Below are 8,165 nucleotides of genomic sequence, written 5' to 3' on the forward strand. Positions count from 1 at the left end.
TTATAACATATACTGTATATATACAATAAATCAAATTACATTTAGAGAACATTTATGGATTTAAGGATATATTTGAAGAATGTTTATGAATTTATAGTTTAGGATTTGCTTAATATTAGTACAGCTATAAGATTAGTACATAGAATCTTGAATAGAAGAGTATCCTGGAACTGATACATTTGTCTCAATCGCCTAGATTTGGAGTTCTGCGGTAGCCGTCAAAAGCAGCGTTAAGGGCACCTAATGCTGCTTTTGGCCGCCCGCTGGTATTTAAAGTCAGGCAGGAAAGGGTCTAACGCTCACTTTCAAGCCGCGACTTTTCCATACCGCAGATACCCTTACGCCAATTGCGTATCCTATCTTTTCAATGGGATCTTCCTAACACCGGTATTTCGAGTCTTGGCTGAAGTGAGCATTAGACCCTCTACCAACAAGACTCCAGCCGCAGAAAAAAAGTCAGTAGTTAAGAGCTTTCTGGGCTAACGCCGGTTTATAAATCTCTTAACTACTGTGCTATAAAGTACACTAACACCCATAAACTACCTATGTACCCCTAAACCGAGGTCCCCCCACATTGCCGCCACTATGCTAAAAAAATTTAACCCCTAATCTGCTGACCGCACATCGCCGCAACCTACATTATCCCTATGAACCCCTAATCTGCTGGCCCTAACATCGCCGACACCTACATAATATTTATTAACCCCTAATCTGCCCCCCCAACGTCGCCGCTACCTACCTACACTTATTAACCCCTAATCTGCTGACCGGACCTCGCCGCTACTCTAATAAATGTATTAACCCCTAAACCGCCGCACTCCCGCCTCACAAACCCTAGAATAAATTGTATTAACCCCTAATATGCCCTCCCTAACATCGCCGCCACCTAACTTCAAGCATTAAACCCTAATCTACCGACCGGACCTCGCCGCTACTATAATAAATGTATTAACCCCTAAAGCTAAGTCTAACCCTAACCCTAACACCCCCCTAAGTTAAATATAATTTTTATCTAACAAAATAAATTAACTCTTATTAAATAAATTAATCCTATTTAAAACTAAATACTTACCTGTAAAATAAACCCTAATATAGCTACAATATAACTAATAATTATATTGTAGCTATTTTAGGATTTATTTATTTTACAGGCAACTTTGTATTTATTTTAACTAGGTACAATAGCTATTAAATAGTTATTTACTATTTAATAACTACCTAGTTAAAATAAATACAAATATACCTGTAAAGTAAATCCTAACCAAAGTTACAATTAAACCTAACACTACACTATCAATAAATAAATTAAATTAACTACAAGTACCTACAATTAAATAAACTAAATTACCAAAAAAAAACACTAAATTACAAAAAATAAAAAAAGAATACAAGAATTTTAAGCTAATTACACCTACTCTAAGCCCCCTAATAACAAAGCCCCCCAAAATAAAAAAAATTCCCTACCCTAATGTAAATTACAAAAGTTAACAGCTCTATTACCAGCCCTTAAAAGGGCTTTTTGCGGGGCATGCCCCAAAGAAATCAGCTCTTTTGCCTGTAAAAAAAACCCACAATACCACCCCCCAACATTACAACCCACCACCCACATACCCCTACTCTAACCCAAACCCCCCTTAAATAAACCTAACACTACCCCCCTACCTTGAGTCGTGTTCACCCAGCCGGGCACCGATGGACCAAAAGAGGACATCCGGAGCGTCAGAAGTCTTCATCCTATCCGGGTAGAAGAGGACATCCAGAGCGGCAGACATCTTCATCCAAGTGGCATCTTCTATCTTCATCCATCCGACGAGGAGCGGCTCCATCTTCAAGACCTCTGGCGTGGAACATCCTCTTCCTTCCGACGACTACCGACGAATGAAGGTTCCTTTAAGTGACGTCATCCAAGATGGCGTCCCTCAAATTCTGATTGGCTGATAGGATTCTATCAGCCAATCGGAATTAAGGTAAGAAAATCTGATTGGCTGATTGAATCAGCCAATCAGATTCAAGTTCAATCAGATTGGCTGATCCAATCAGCCAATCAGATTGAGCTCACATTCTATTAGCTGATCAGTACAGCCAATAGAATGCAAGCTCAATCTGATTGGATCAGCCAATCCGATTGAACTTGAATCTGATTGGCTGATTAAATCGGCCAATCAGATTTTCTTACCTTAATTCCGATTGGCTGATAGAATCCTATCAGCCAATCGGAATTTGAGGGACGCCATCTTGGATGACGTCACTTAAAGGAACCTTCATCTGTCGGTAGTCGTCGGAAGGAAGAGGATGTTCCACGCCGGAGGTCTTGAAGATGGAGCAGCTCCTCGTCGGATGGATGAAGATAGAAGATGCCGCTTGGATGAAGATGTCTGCCGGTTCAGATGTCCTCTTCTGCCCGGATAGGATGAAGACTTCTGCCACTGCGGATGTCCTCTTTTGGTCCATCGGTGCCCGGCTGGGTGAACACGACTCAAGGTAGGGAGATCTTCAGGGGGGTAGTGTTAGGTTTATTTAAGGGGGGTTTGGGTTAGAGTAGGGATATGTGGGTGGTGTGTTGTAATGTTGGGGGGTGGTATTGTGTTTTTTTTTTTTACAGGCAAAAGAGCTGATTTCTTTGGGGCATGCCCCGCAAAAAGCCCTTTTAAGGGCTGGTAATAGAGCTGTTAACTTTTGTAATTTAGATTAGGGTAGGGAAATTTTTTTATTTTGGGGGGCTTTGTTATTTTATTAGGGGGCTTAGAGTAGGTGTAATTAGCTTAAAATTATTGTAATCTTTTTTATTTTTTGTAATTTAGTGTTTTTTTTTGGTAATTTAGTTTAGTTTATTTAATTGTAGGTACTTGTAGTTAATTCATTTAATTTATTTATTGATAGTGTAGTGTTAGGTTTAATTGTAACTTAGGTCAGTATTTATTTTACAGGTAATTTGGCAATTATTTTAACTAGGTAGCTATTAAATAGTAAATAACTATTTAATAGCTATTGTACCTAGTTAAAATAAAAACAAAGTTACCTGTAAAATAAATATAAACCCTAAAATAGATACAATATAATTATTTGTTATATTGTAGCTATATTAGGGTTTATTTTACAGGTAAGTATTTAGCTTTAAATAGGAATACTTTAGTTAATAAGAGTTAATTTATTTCGTTAGATTAAAATTATATTTAATTTAGGGGGGTGTTAGGGTTAGGGTTAGACTTAGCTTTAGGGGTTAATACATTTATTATAGTAGCGGCGAGGTCCGGTCGGCAGATTAGGGGTTAATACTTGAAGTTAGGTGGCGGCGATGTTAGGGAGGGCATATTAGGGGTTAATACAATTTATTATAGGGTTTGCGAGGCGGGAGTGTGGCGGTTTAGGGGTTAATACATTTATTAGAGTAGCGGCGAGGTCCGGTTGGCAGAATAGGGGTTAATAAGTGTAGGTAAGGTAGCGGCAACGTTGGGGGGGCAGATTAGGGGTTAATAAATATAATATAGGGGTCGGAGGTGTTAGGGGCAGCAGATTAGGGGTTCATAGGGATAATGTAGGTTGCGGCGGTGTCCGGAGTGGAAGATTAGGGGTTAATAATAATATGCAGGGGTCAGCGATAGCGGGGGCGGCAGATTACGGTTTAATAAGTGTAAGGTTAGGGGTGTTTAGACTCGGGGTACATGTTAGGTGCAGACTTAGAAACTGTTTCCCCATAGGAAACAATGGGGCTGCGTTAGGAGCTGAACGCTGCTTTTTTGCAGGTGTTAGGTTTTTTTTTCAACCCAAACTGTCCCATTGTTTCCTATGGGGGAATCGTGCACGAGCACGTCTTTCCAGCTAGCCGCTACCGTAAGCAACGCTGGTATTGAGGGTTGAAGAGGGGGTAAATTCGGCTCAACGCTCCATTTTTGGAGCCTAACGCAGCCCTTCAGAGAACTCTCAATACCAGCGTTGTTTAGAAGCAGCGCTGGAAAAAAAAGACGCGTAGCTAACGCACCCCTTTGGCCGCAAAACTCTAAATCTAGGTGAATGTATTTAAAGGGACAGTAAACACCAGAATTGTTGTTGTTTAAAAAGGTAGATAATCCCTTTATTATCCATTCCCCAGTTTTGCGTAACCAACACAGTTATTATAATATACTTTTTACCTCTGTGATTACCTTGCATCTTTGCCTCTGCAAACTGCCCCCTTATTTCAGTTCTTTTGACAGACTTGCATTTTTAGCCAATCAGTGCTGACTCCTAGGAGCGTCACGTGCCTGAACTCAATGTTATCTATATGAAACACATGAACTAACTACCTCTAGTGGTGAAAAACTGTCAAAATGCTTTCAGATTAGAGGCGGCCTTCAAGGTCTAAGAAATTATCATATGAACCTCCTAGGTTTAGCTTTCAACTAAGAATACCAAGAGAACAACGCAAAATCGGTAATAAAAGTAAATTGGAAAGTTGTTTAAAATGACATGCCCTATTTAAATCATGAAACTTTTTTTTTTTTACTTGACTGTCCCTTTAAGTTTTTCTCACACAAGGTTATTTAGTTAAATAGTTTTTTGGACTGCTTTGATATTTTTTGACATCAATACTGATTTACCTCCATTGTAAGATCCTATTGCTATTTGTAGCGCCCTCTTATTTTTTTCCTTAAAATAATCTTGAATACTTACTTATCATTGAAGGAGATAAGTACTAAGAGAGGCATCTATAGGACAACTTATAGTGATAGCGCTATCGTATACCAACTTTCTAAAAACGATCAACCTTTTTCTTCCTAATACGTTTTAGCAGCTCACTTTTTTTAAATAATTCACTAATTACCTATAATACATTTTTTCACTGCAATGGATATTTTTTCATATAGAGAAAAACTTCTCACTGAATTAACACAACAATCCAGCAATACAGATGTATTGTCACGACTAGATATTAATAAACTCATGGGAGATTTAGAAAAAGCTATGAATAAAGAATTAAGACAAAAAATTGAACTATTTTTTCTTGGGAGGTACACAAAGAAAGGAATTATTCCAAGAGGTTTAAAAATCAAAAAGACTTGCACATTTACGTTAAGCACGGAATTACAATTAGAATGGGATAAGGTTTTAGATGATGCATCAAAGGGTCTTATAATGGTCCTAAAAAAAAATCAAGGAATGAGACATTAGAAAATATTAATAATGAGATTTCAGATATCCAAACAAAATTAGAAGAGGTAAGGGATGATAGTACACTTAAGGTTAAACAAAAAGAAATTATAGAGAAATTAGACACACTGAAAAGTGATATCTTAGCAACTAAATGGTAAAAGATGGACAGAGATGAAAAAGAGTCAGGTACTGAGGATAACACAGAAGTAATGGAAGTACAAACTAAAGAAAATTATAATAGCACAAAACCAGTAGAAAAAAACAAGTGGGAGAATAGACACTGGGGGGTAGTTATCAACGTGTCTAATTTACCTGCCTTCGCCGGTTCAATACGCCCGCCTAAGCTCGCCTCACATCGCCGCCGCAGAAGTGAATACGTTCGCCTAAGTTATCAATAAATCTGTCAAAAAGCCGCGCACCAAGTACGGGGCGATGAGCAGCGGACTGTGATAGTTATCACTGATCCGATCTCGCTGCTCTTCGGCTTTTTGACAGCTTTATTGACAAGCTATCACTAAGCACCCACACTAAACTACACTGTTCTACCCACTATACCGGCACCCCCGGAGCCCCCCGCAACTAAATAAAGTTACTAACCCCTAAACCGCCGCTCCTAGACCCCGCCGCAACTCTTATAAATGTATTAACCCCTAAACTGCCGCTCCCGGACACCGCCGCAATGCTTATAAATGTATTAACCCCTAAACCGCCGCTCCCGGACACCGCCGCCACCTACATTATACCTAGTAACCCCTATCCTGCCCCCCCTACACCGTCGCCACCTATAATACATTTATTAACCCCTATCCTGCCCCCCCTACACGGCCGCCACTGTAATAAATTTACTAACCCCTAAACCTAAGTCTAACACTAAACCTAACACCCCCCTAACTTAAATATTAATTAAATAAATCTAAATAATATTTCTCTTATTAACTAAATGAATCCTATTTAAAACTAAATACTTACCTATAAAATAAACCCTAATATAGCTACAATATAAATAATAATTATATTGTAGCTATCTTAGGATTTATTTTTATTTTACATGCATCTTTCAATTTATTTTAACTAGGTACAATAGCTATTAACTATTTAATAGCTACCTAGTTAAAATAAAGAGAAATTTACCTGTAAAATAAAAACTAACCTAAGTTACAATTACACCTAACACTACACTATACTTTAATAAATTATTCCTCTTTAAAACTAAATACTTACCTGTAAAATAAACCCTAAGATAGCTACAATGTAATTAATAGTTACATTGTAGCTATTGTAGGATTTATATTTATTTTACAGGTAACTTTGTATTTATTTTAGCTAGTTAGAATAGTTATTAAATAGTTATTAACTATTTAATAACTACCTAGCTAAAAGAAATACAAAATGACCTGTAAAATAAATCCTAACCTAAGTTACTCGGCTGAGTGAAGACGACTCAAGGTAGGATGATCTTCAGGGGGGTAGTGTTAGGTTTATTTAAGGGGGGTTTGGGTTAGATTAGGGGTATGTGGGTGGTGGGTTTTAACGTGGGGGGGGGTTTGTATTTTTCTTTTACAGGCAAAAGAGCTGTTTTCTTTGGGGCATGCCCCGCAAAAGGCCCTTTTAAGGGCTGGTAAGGTAAAAGAGCTTTGAACTTTTTTAATTTAGAATAGGGTAGGGCATTTTTTTATTTTGGGGGGCTTTGTTATTTTATTAGGGGGCTTAGATTAGGTGTAATTAGCTTAAAATTGTTGTAATATTTTTGAAATGTTTGTAACTTATTTTTTTTATTTTTTGTAACTTAGCTTTTTTATTTTTTGTACTTTAGTTAGTTTATGTAATTGTATTTAATTGTAGTTATTTGTAACTAATTTATTTAATTAATTTAATGATAGTGTAGTGTTAGGTTTAATTGTTACTTAGGTTAGGATTTATTTTACAGGTCATTTTGTATTTCTTTTAGCTAGGTAGTTATTAAATAGTTAATAACTATTTAATAACTATTCTTATTAAATAGTTAATAACTATTTAATAACTATTCTAACTAGCTAAAATAAATACAAAGTTACCTGTAAAATAAATATAAATCCTACAATAGCTACAATGTAACTATTAATTACATTGTAGATATCTTAGGGTTTATTTTACAGGTAAGTATTTAGTTTTAAAGAGGAATAATTTATTAAAGTATAGTGTAGTGTTAGGTGTAATTGTAACTTAGGTTAGTTTTTATTTTACAGGTAAATTTCTCTTTATTTTAACTAGGTAGCTATTAAATAGTTAATAGCTATTGTACCTAGTTAAAATAAATTGAAAGATGCCTGTAAAATAAAAATAAATCCTAAGATAGCTACAATATAATTATTATTTATATTGTAGCTATATTAGGGTTTATTTTATAGGTAAGTATTTAGTTTTAAATAGGATTCATTTAGTTAATAAGAGAAATATTATTTAGATTTATTTAATTAATATTTAAGTTAGGGGGGTGTTAGGTTTAGTGTTAGACTTAGGTTTAGGGGTTAGTAAATTTATTACAGTGGCGGCCGTGTAGGGGGGGCAGGATAGGGGTTAATAAATGTATTATAGGTGGCGACGGTGTAGGGGGGGCAGGATAGGGGTTACTAGGTATAATGTAGGTGGCGGCGGTGTCCGGGAGCAGCGGTTTAGGGGTTAATACATTTATAAGAGTTGTGGCGGGGTCTAGGAGCGGCGGTTTAGGGGTTACTAACTTTATTTAGCTGCGGGGGGCTCCGGGGGCGCCGGTATAGGGGGTTAACATATTTATTATAGTGGCGGCGGGTCCGAGAGCGGCGGTTTAGGGGTTAATCAGTTTATTATTGTTGCGGTGGGCTCCGGGAGCGGCGGTTTAGGGGGAAAACACTTTATTTAGTTGCGGCGGTATAGGGGGGGACAGATTAGGGGTATTTAGACGCAGGGTACATGTTAGGGTGTTAGGTGTAGACATCTCCCATAGGAATCAATGGGATGTCGGGCAGCAGCGAACATGAACTTTCGCTATGGTCAGCCTCCAGGGCGGCGGATTGAAA

The sequence above is a fragment of the Bombina bombina genome, chromosome 3 (assembly GCF_027579735.1).
Source record: "Bombina bombina isolate aBomBom1 chromosome 3, aBomBom1.pri, whole genome shotgun sequence".
In the NCBI taxonomy this organism is placed as follows: domain Eukaryota; kingdom Metazoa; phylum Chordata; class Amphibia; order Anura; family Bombinatoridae; genus Bombina; species Bombina bombina.